The sequence below is a fragment of the Mustela nigripes genome, chromosome 5 (assembly GCF_022355385.1).
Source record: "Mustela nigripes isolate SB6536 chromosome 5, MUSNIG.SB6536, whole genome shotgun sequence".
Taxonomy (NCBI): domain Eukaryota; kingdom Metazoa; phylum Chordata; class Mammalia; order Carnivora; family Mustelidae; genus Mustela; species Mustela nigripes.
Window position 1 is genome coordinate 75,679,380 of NC_081561.1, and position 11,406 is coordinate 75,690,785.

Genomic DNA, 11,406 nt, shown 5'->3' on the forward strand with positions numbered 1-11,406 from the left:
GACCAAAACATGGGATGCTATCTGCCCTTTGTATGTAGTCAGAGCGGGGAATGGGCAGCCTGTGAGTACCCCAGGAGCCCGTTTTTAGAATGAGTGATTCCCAATCCTTTCTCTGCTCTGATACATCATGGAAGTATCATGTTCTTCACCTATAATAAGGACTTCCTTATGACACTTACAGAAGTGGTTCTGAGCTGGGGTATAATTGGGTATCTGTCAGATTTTGGAAAAATCCTGTGTTAATGAAATAGATGAGTAATTGTGGGCATCATGAATATAAAGCAGTAACTTCTGAGACAAAGTTTGATTTTCTATGGTTTCATTAACATGGGGAATGGGTAGACTGAATCAGTAGGTGTTTGTTGGTTTTGCTTCAGTCAGTCTTTAAATTAGTTTGTCCTGCTGGAGACAAAGGATCTTTCAGTGGCTTGACATGATATCCTTAGAAAGGATAGCGGTACCATAACTGTACACTTTTTCTAAACTTGTGCTTCAAATTGGTCTCTGATAAATGCAAGATCGGGAAAAATGCAGAACAAAGGAAGGATACAGGAGAGTTGAGGATACTAAGGTGGAAATAAATCTGTGCAGAAGAGAAGGGAGTTGATAAAATGTAAACAGAGTCAGAGAAGCTAGCAGCAGGGAAGATGTATCTGATAAGCAGGTGTGTAGTATGTAGATACACTGTGAGTTCTCACTAATTAGTACCTTCACTAATCTTTTTATTTTCAGTCTTCAAATATTTTTTATTGGAAGACCATGCATTGCCTTCCTTTATTCTATTTCAAATCACTGTACATTTACTTTTGTGAAAACACTGCCTGCATTGTCTAGTACAAAAAAAAAAACCCTAAAAATTGTTTCAGGAATGTAGAGAAATATCCAACTTAAATAGTGAAAAAGTACACCATAATTACTGCTGTACTGCCATCATTTATGCATTTCCCATGTTTCTTAAAAAATTATCTTGTCTGATAACATACAATATAAAGAGCAGTTATGAAAAACAGACATTTACATATACTTTAAAGTCTTATTGAGAATATCCTGATGGCATTGGATAACCAATCAGAGGCGCAGCTGCAGTAGCAGGATATGCATATGCCTGTTGGTTCATACCATTGTGCATATTTGGAATGTCACTCCCATATTGCTGAGTGCTATCGTAACCATTCTGGTAAGTCCCTGTTGGATTACCAGTCCTAAAATTGGTCTGTATGCGAGCAGACACAAAATTACTTCCAAAGCTCCCATTGGTATAATTTGCAGCACTGTAAACAGTGCTGACATTCTGAGTTTTTGCCCCCAAATCTCTCTTAAGCAGACTAGAGTAACCTCTGTCATAATTTCCCCTGTCTCTAAAAGTATTAAATCCACCCCTTTTGTCCACAGAGTATATCTGTCCCGACAGTCATCCTTCATGCCTCTTCTACCCCTGGAATGACCTGAATTTGAATCTCTGTATTTGACCAACTGAAGCGGCTTGGGATTAATTGCTTGATTAGCTTCCCGAAGCACAGAGATAAGGTCTCTCACTTGCTTTATGTTATTAGGTGTAAAGAAAGTGTATGCTGTGCCTGTTTTGGTACTGTGAACAGTTCTTCCAATTCGATGAATATAATCCTCTGAGGAGTAGGGGAGTCGTAATTGATGACAAATTTCATATCTTCCACATCTAGCCCTCTGGAGGCCACATCTGTAGCAATGAGAATAGGAGCTTTTCCATGTTTGAATTCATTTAGAACCCAATCACCCTCCTGTTGACTCTTGTCACCATGGATACCCAGGGTGGGCCACCCATCTCTCCTCATTTTTCTGGTAAGCTCATTACATCTTTTTTGGTTTCACCAAAACCAATGGTTTTATTCTCCTTCTCACTCATGATCTCTTCCATTAGATGAATAAGTTTTTTATCCTTTTCTACATCATGACATACATCCACAATCTGAACAATGTTGTGGTTTGCACTCAGTTCTAGTGCACCAATGTTTATATGAATGTAGTCTTTCAGGAAATCTTTAGCAAGCTATCTTACTTCTTTTGGCCAAGTTGCACTCCACATTAGGGTTTGCCTATCAGGTCTAATCTGATCCACAGTCTTCCTTATTTGAGGTTCAAAGCCCATATCAAGCATTCTATCTGCTTCATCAAGGACAAGGTAGGTAGTTCTTCTCAGATTGGTTTTCCCACACTTTAAAAAGTCAATCAGTCTTCCAGGTGTTGCAATACAAACTTCCCACTTCTCTCCAAATCATGAATCTGTGGTCCTTTGGGAGCACCACCATAGATGCAAGTGGACTTCAATCAACACACTCTGTAGTATTCGGCAGCTACTTGCTGTACCTGTTGGGCCAGTTCCCGAGTTGGTGCCAGCACCAAGCAGATAGACCCATCACCTCTCTCTAGGAATGGCTGATGGTTGATGTGGATAATAGCAGGCAGCAAGTAAGACAATGTTTTCCCAGACCCAGTCTGTGCTATTCCAACCATATCCAATCCACTTAGAGCAACAGGCCATCCCTGAGCCTGAATAGCAGTGGGTTCAGTAAAATTCTGTCTTGCAATCACATCCATGACATTTGCAGAGAAGTTTGCTTCGTAAAAATTCAGAACTGGCTTTGGGCAGTTGTGACCTCTAACTTTAATTTCCTTATTCCTTCTGTATGTCTCCACCTCTTGTGCTGTTCACCTAACCAAATCAGGGTGTTCTTGATAAAAATTCTTCTCAAATTTGGGCAGCTCATCGAGATTCCACTTCTTTTTAACTAGTTTCTCCCCATGGTTTCCAAATTTCTTTCCAGATAGGGGCCCTGCCCTACTTCCCCCAAACCGAGGTACACCAAACCCTCGATCCTGGCTGTGGTCTCCGTCACTCGACATGTCGTCAATGGTTGTGGTTGGTGGGGAACAAAGTGGAGAGAATCAGGTGCAACAAGTCGTTGCAGGTGGCTTTGGCAGTGGCAAAGCCTTGCGGGGGCGGCAGTGGCGGAGGGGCAGTGATGACAGGAGCTGGAGCTGCTCAACAAGAGACCCGTGGAAATGAATGAGTTTACCTTCACTAATCTTATGGTTGCCCAAATACCAATAGGTATTTAATGAGTACCTAATATGTGCCAGGCATTATTCTGGGTGCTAAAGATACAGCAGTAAATGAAGTAACAGAATTCCTGCCTTCAAGGAGATCACAGTTTAGTAGAAGATTCTCCAGCTCTCATTAAGTTTGAAGTGCCTGTTTATGGTAAAGAAGTTTAAATGGGAGATGCTTTGGATAAAACATATTATTTGTCTTGGCAAAACATTCTTGAGAAGAGGTTAGGACAGTGGGGAAAAAGAAAGCATTGAATAACATTCTATCCATTTCCACCTTTCTGTCCAGTCATAGATATAAACGACAGTTCTGGCCCCTTGTTCACCCTCACATAGCTCTCTGGAATTCTTTCCCATTCTCTGAACATGAGAGAATTGAGGAGGTTATTTGGAAAGTCATTGGTCTGAGGAGTTGCCCTGCTACAGTTACCAGAGAATTCTCAAATTTCATCTGCAGAGACTGCAAGGCATCAGGGGCAAACACACTATGAGGAGTCAATTGGTGACCAGACCCTACAGATGAGAAGCATATGGAAAGTCAAATTCATGACTTGGTTCTTTAAAAAGAATAGGTTGTGGATGGATTTTAAATATGACTCTAAATACAAAGCTAGCATCAGTAGCTGTTTTCAGGAAAACCAAAGGAAGCCAGCATTCCCCAATGTGTTAGGGAGATTGTGTGGCCTCAAGGAATGAAGCAAGAAGTTCATTCTGTCTTCTTTCTCAAACACCCGCCTGGAGCCCAGCAGAATTCTGGCTGTGCATCTTGTCCTTGGTATGCTGCCAAAGGGATTAGCGTGTCACTGTGGACTCTTTCTCTGGCCCAGGAGAATACCAGGGAAAAATCAGAGCGAAGTTCTACCTGGGATTGGGTGAGTGGGTGAAATATTCTTTATGAACAGAGAGTGTGAGAAGCCCTGATGCACAACTCACCACTCAAAATGTGGTCCTGGCTAGTTGGGAACATGCAGATCTCAGATCCCCACAACCACCCCAGAATCAGGAGATTAAATTCGGAGCACTGGCCTAGGTAATGCATTTTCCTGCCTCTCTTTCAGTATGCCTCACTCCCACTGTCTCTTGTTCCTCATAGGCTACCCTCAAGAATGGTGTTGGTGGGTCCTGTTTGAGGTAATAGGCCACAACACTCAGTTCTTTACTAAACTGGGACTCCAAACCCAGAAGAGTCTGAGTCACAAAGAACAAAGAAATGGTTTCATTTCACACTGATCTAGAGTCTTTGCTGGTTAAACCTCAGGAAGGCCACAAAAAAGCCCTTAGACATTTTAGGGTGTGAATTTTGAATCTGTATTTCCTGACATCTGTTTGGCTGGATGACCTTCAATTTACCAAAATATGGAAACTTCATTATGGCATTCTACCCATATAATGAGGAAAACGCTGGTGTTTGTCTCAACCCCAAGCCCCTAAAGCAATACTATCCCCAACCACACTTTCCTATATAGCATTTTACACAAAAACATAAACCAAGATATTGGTTCTCTGAAAGTTAATATAAATGAAGTTTCCTTCTTATAAAATAGGAACAATATTCAGTCCCTTTGATTATCACAAATCTCTTGAGTAGGAGTCAAAACTTTTCAGTTAAGGTTTTATCCAGCTGAAGACATTTCCTCCTCTTCAGTGTATATCCTCACCTGTTGGTAGTTGGCCAAGTATACAAGTAGTGAGAACATTGTAAGAATTCATGGCGTATCTTATATACAGTCCTGCCCTTTTAGTTCTTTGTGGGTGAAAGGTAGAGCCACCCTGGCAACTTTCATGCTATAATTGTGTTTCTTGGGTTTTCAGAAGGATGAGAGAACAAGAGTGAATTGAGAAACGTGAGAGTGAGAAACAGAGTGAATGAGCTGAATAAAGCCCCTGTGAGTCCCAACCACATCTCTTGGTGGTAGTGATGGGAACACAGATCATTGATTCCTTGCAGAACATGGTCTCAAAAGGAGTCTGTTATGTGCAAGGATGATGCAGCTTTCTCGGGCTGGTTTCAAACTATACAATTGTGATATTCACACATACCTTCAGTCAATATATCAATATTTTATATCATTGACTACTTTTCCTGTGTCTGTCAACTTTACTGTCTCAAACTCTTTGTGGCAAGAATGAACCTATGTCTCCCACTCAAGAACAATTGATGCAATTTTTTTTTTTTTTTTTTTTTTTTTTTTAGAAGTAGACCAAGGTAGAGAAGCATGAGACCTTGGTATGGCTTGGTCTATTTTGGGATTAGAGTCTTTAGAATCCTCTCTATTCTACTCCTACATACTTTTTTTTTGTTTGTTTTTGTTAACATAGGTTTGGTAAATTTCATGTGCACGTGTGGGCATTTTTTCATTCCTGAGTTTTTGGCTCAATGGAGAAGTCAGTTGAGGAGCCAAATTACCAAAGAGGCTTACCATTTTTGTCATAGGAGTTTGTTTATTTCGTAATTGGGGCCCCAAGAGAAAAAGCTTAGAAATGCCCTCAAAAAATCAGATTTAGCTGATTGCTAGTTTATGCAAATCAATTTGAAAACTTTGGATAAGCATTATTTAGACAATAAAGGCAACAAAACTCTATTCAGTTGTGTCTACTCTTATACCTGACTCCCAGACTGACTGCTTTCACAGATCCTTTCAATCTTTCCAGAAACCTGAGGAGTGAACATAATAAAAAAAGAATTTCACTTAGTTACCATCTGAAAACAAGAACAGCAATGTTCATGTTTTCGGATGGTAGCTAAGTGGTAACATCGACTCATATATTTTTATTCAAGTAAATACCCCACAGACATCTTGTTGGCATATTTTATTCTGGGGGATTGTTAGAACTGAAATAGGCCTAATGACTTAGAGACATGACTTTTATATGTGTCTCTTGAATTGAAGTTTTGGTACTAAATGCCCTGAAATGATTTGACTATAGGTATTCATGAAAATTTGCTCCTTATTGCTAATCAAAAAGACAGTCTTGGTCTCCTTTCCTTCCCCTTTCCCAATCAGATTAACTGAGGAAACATTTTAAGAAGTATTTAGTTTTAGTTAGGAAATAACATTACTAAATAAGTTTTGCTAGGTGTTGTATAATCACTGAAAGGCCCAGTTCAGGAAGCAGGAATTAGCACCTCTACTTGAGTGAATTAAAAAAAAAAAATGATACAAGGCCTTAAATAACTAGAAATGATGGGGTTTGGTTAAGCCCGTAGGCAGGAAAAGAGAGGTTTGGAGGGAGAGCAACCTTGAGCTGGCAAGCATCATGAACAATTGCTAGCCCAGTATAAGCATCTTTTTATATTGGCCTAGTGAAGTTAAAATATCAGCACAATTCAATCTAATCTGCTTCCTTCACTCCTTCACTCCAAAGACCAAATAATTTATTCAAGAAAAAAAATCCATCTAGGCCAGCCATTATACATGGCTCTGCAGTTCTTGGAAGTAAACCAACTCAGCTTTGGAAAGAGAAAACTAATCCAACTGACCACTTGAGGGAGGTGGTGGGTTATCTTATTTGGAAAAAGGAACCCAGTTCATTTTTAATAATGTGCAATTTAAAGAACTTTGAAAATCTGTGACCTGTGGAGAAGAGATCACAAGAACCCAGACAATGGCCTTTTCTCTACTTGGATCCATTCTCTAATTTTCCTATTAAAATGAGAGGAATAAAATAGATTTATTAAACACTTGTTATGGTCTAGTTGATGGATCACTTTAAAAAGAAAGACGGGGTGAAGTATGGGTAGTTTATTTTCACAAATCAGTTTTAGTTTTTTCCTACGAAATAGATGAATGAGAAGCCCATTAAAATGGTTGTTACAATTCTTCTTTTTAATTGTTTACTTTATTAAGGTGACAATACCTGACACATTGATATATGAACAGTGTTCGCTTGCCTGACATGAACATAAATTATAACATGAGAATGTGTTGATCCATCAACATTGCATTCACTCACCCAGATTAAATGTAGAATTTGGAAAGAAATCAAAATTAAAGTTACATTTACTTAAACTCCCAACAGCTGTTTCTTCTTGTTTAAGGGTGGCTGAAGAAAAGTTAGCTGAGATGAAGGGTAAAATAGGTCAATTCCAGCAAAACCATTGTACTTCATCAGAGCCAAGGGAAATTAAATCATTAAAGCCAACCCTAGCTGTAAACACCATCCGTTCACTGAATTTCTTTTTTCCCAGGTATGATAGGATATGCTTAAGTGTGGTTCATTGCTTATGGATTGAAGGGTGGCATTATAAAATCAAACTTTTCAAATTATTATAGAAACAGAAATTTTAAATTAATATTTTATTTTTTGCTAAATTTAGTACCAATATATATACTGTAGAGTCAAATAGTATAAAATATATAACGAAAAACAGCAGTATTCTGCCTTACCACTTGTCATCCCAACTCTTGCAGCACAAACAAAGACACTTCCAGTTTGTTTAGCTATTTCTTCTGGCCTATCTCTCCAAATGTCTCAATAGCCTGTTTATACTGTTCTTTCTTATATGTGTGGAGTAAGCCTCAGATACATTCTATTGATTCCACTTATAAGAGAAAGGAATCCAGCCCTAGCCACCATCCCCATACTACTTGCCATGTTATTTCCTCATGCTCTAAATACAGTTCAGTCATCATTTTAATTTAACCTATGTTCCATGTTAACTTGATTATGATTAAATAAATGCTGTATACAGCTGAGCTTAGCAGGGTGATTTGATCTCTCTTTTTCCTAATGAAATTGTTTTCCTAAATGAAAAATTGCATGATTTTTTCATTAACTGATTTTTATTTTTTTATTATTTATTTTTTTAAAGATTTTTTTTCATTTGAAAGAGAGAGCGTGAACATGTGAGTGGGAGGTGGTTAGGTGGGGAGGGGCAGAGGGAGAGAGAAACTTAAGCAGACTGTGCTGAGTGTGGATCCCAATGTGGTGCTTGGTCTTAGGACCCTGAGATCAGGGCCTGAGTAGGTCAGGTGCTTAATAGACTAAGCTGCCCAGGCACCCCATCATTAGCTTATTTATATATACTTAGGACTGATTCATCCCTCAGATCTCAAAGAGGTACACAACGCCTCTCAATGCGGTCACATATAATGTCCCTAGTCCCTCACATCACAGGTGCTTTTTTTTTTTTTTTTTAAATTTATTTGAGAGAGAGAGCACATGAGTTGGGGTGAGGGCCAGAGGGAGAGGGAGGAGCAGACTCCCTGCTGAGCAGGGAGCCCAACACTGGCTCAATCCAAGGACCCTGAGATCATGACCTGAGCTGAAGGAAGACAACCCACTGAGCAACCCAGACACCCTACCATAGGTGTTTCTTATGCCTACTACTCAATTCTTGTCCTGGGTCTTCCCTTCACTATCAAACTGGATTTTCTTTATCCTCTCCTGTCATTGCATCTCTTTCCTCAATCACATGCCTTTCCTGGTTTATTCTCCCCCTTTTCTGGAGTTCATTCTCAAACTGTTCCCAAGGAAAGTTGAATGAGAGGAAAACATCTTTTTCTACCTTCATATTCCATTAAGGTTTGGCTTGGCACTTTGGATGGGAATTATTTTTCCTTGGATTTCTAAAGACGTAGTTCCATTAGTTTTTATCTTCCATTTTGTTGTTATGAAGTCCGATGCTATTTGAATTCCTAATCTTGCATATGGGATCTACTTTTCCCTCTGACAGCTTTTAGAATCTTTGCTTTATTTCCGGAGTTTTGAAATTTCACAAAGCATGATGTCATTTCTCCTCTCATTTATTTTATTGGAGAGTTAATGGGACTTTTCAATTTGGAAACGCATGCTTTTTGGGATTTTTCTGTTTTTTTTTTTTTTTTTTTGTATATTAGTTACTTGATTATTTTTCGCTTCATGTTTTCTGTTCTTTCTAGAACTCCCATTATTCAGATATGAAACCTGAATGGTTTCTCCTATTTTTCACATTCCTTTTACTAAAGCTATTTCCCCAATTTTTCTTTTTGTTTCATTTTCTGGATTATCTTTTCCACTTTTACCTTCCACCCCTTCTGTGGAATTATTGTTTAATTTTTGCTTTAAAATCTAAATTTCGGGGCGCCTGGGTGGCTCAGTGGGTTAAGCCGCTGCCTTCGGCTCAGGTCATGATCTCAGAGTCCTGGGATTGAGTCCCGCATCGGGCTCTCTGCTCAGCGGAGAGCCTGCTTCCCTCTCTCTCTGCCTGCCTCTCCATCTACTTGTGATTTCTCTCTGTCAAATAAATAAATAAAATCTTTAAAAAAAAAATCTAAATTTCAAGAGTTCTTTTATGTCCTCAGATTACTCCATGTCCAAAAACAAACAAAAAACTCCAAAGCAAACCAAACCTAGATAGCATTCTTTTGTGTTTCACCAGATAACAAAACTTTCTTTTAGCTCTCTGAAGACATTTATTATAGTTTCTTTGAAGTTTTTGTGATGAATGCTGGGAGACACCACCCAGGTCCACCTTAAAGGAAAGTCATGGTGCCCCCACTACTAGAGGTGCTATGGGCAGAGAATTGTGTATCGTCTCAGTTTCAGAGCACTGCCTTGACCGAAGATCCCCTCCTTTCTGGGATGACCCACATCCAGTGAGTGTTCTGTGTGGGACGTGTATTCTGGGCCATGTTGGCTCCACTGGGTCAACTCTGAGAGGTTCTAGCTGCAGAGACAGAGGCTGAGCCTACCAAGGGACAGCCCCTGCGGTTTGACTTCTCCCCATGCCCTTTCCTGCTTTTGTGCCATTTAAGGACACTTCCAAGTAAACTCGATCTGACAGTCTGCTTCCAGGGAAACAGAGCTGGGATTGTTCTTTTTTTTTATGCAATTTATTTGTTTCTCCTGTTACCTTTCTTCTGTTTATTCCTTTTAGGCTTTGACTTCCATGCTAACGGTTTTTGATTCAAACTCATTTGAAAGAGAAATTGACTAGAAACTTAAGTATTTGTGCTACATGTGTTCTTAGGGTCACCAGGTAGAAAAAATCAGGAAATCGCTATTTCTTTGGTGTCCATACATCTTTTCTCTTGGCCCCAGGCAGTTTCCTCCTTTCTCCTGCTTGGAGAACATAAACCTGATCAGCCTTTTTCTGGGATCTAGTGGGAGAATTCTCTAGGGGTCCCACTGTTTGTAGAAACATTTTTACATAATAGTCTAGATTTTTAGTTTGGAATCTCAGCCCCAATTTCAGCTCTGCTTGGCAAACCTACCAAACTTCTGTTCTGAACTCTACGGGGAATTCTTTTTACTTGTGTTCTCTACCAGGGTGTGGGAGGGGTAACCTCAGGGTGTGCGGAATTGGAAAGTGATTTGGGCCATGTTATCTTTTCCTTTTAAAAATTGTCACCCAGTTCCTTTGTTATCAGGCCCCCCACCCTTCAGAGGCACATCTCCAATACTTGCTTCCTTCTAGGGATCTGCCGGAGGAACTGTGCTGTGGCTTTGAATTGTGTTCTTGTGGGCTTCCTCCCTGCAAAGGCTTGGAGCTCTCTCCTCTTAGCAAAGTCACTTGCTCCTTCTCCTTTTACTTTTCATCTTTCAACATTTTGTTGGTATCATTCACCTGCTGTGGTCCGCTTTCATCCTCTTTGTTTATGTGCGTTCAGATCTCATTTTTATTTCTTTATTGTAATTTAAGTAAGGGAATGGGTATACACACGAGCTTTGCTTAAACTAATTTGAATCAGAGTACTCTAACTATACTGAATCAGTGGCATGTGGCAACATTGATCCTGTCTTCTGTTTTAGAAACACATTCTTGTTGGCTTCCACGACAACACATTTGCCTGATTTCTTCTGACTTTGTGGGGCTGTTCAGTCTTACAGGCTGGATTTTAATCTCTTATTTCTCCAAAGAGTATAAAAAGAAACTCAAAATGACAGTTCTAAAAAAAATTACGTTGCGTATATATACCACATCTTCTTGATCCATTCATCTGTTGATGGACATCTAGGTTCTTTCCATAGTTTGGCTATTGTGGACATTGCTGCTATAAACATTCGGGTGCATGTGTCCCTTTGGATCACTACATTTGTATCTTTAGGGTAAATACCCAATAGTGCAATTGCTGGGTCATAGGGCAGTTCTATTGGCAACAACATGGATGGAACTAGAGCGTATCATGCTTAGCGAAATAAGTCAAGCAGAGAAAGACAACTATCATATGATCTCCCTGATATGAGGAAGTGGTGATGCAACATGGAGGCTTAAGTGGGTAGAAGAAGAATAAATGAAACAAGATGGGATTGGGAGGGAGACAAACCATAAGTGACTCTTAATCTCACAAAACAAACTGAGGGTTGCCGGGGGGAGGGGGTTTGGGAGAAGGGGGT

At 39.7% G+C, this 11,406-nt stretch overlaps 1 pseudogene; it reads right to left on the reverse strand.

Annotated features, from left to right (window-relative positions):
• Positions 1-1,032: 1,032 nt before the first annotated feature.
• LOC132018660 (probable ATP-dependent RNA helicase DDX5) lies at positions 1,033-4,797 on the reverse strand (annotated as a pseudogene).
• Between the last annotated feature and the right edge of the window lie 6,609 nt (positions 4,798-11,406).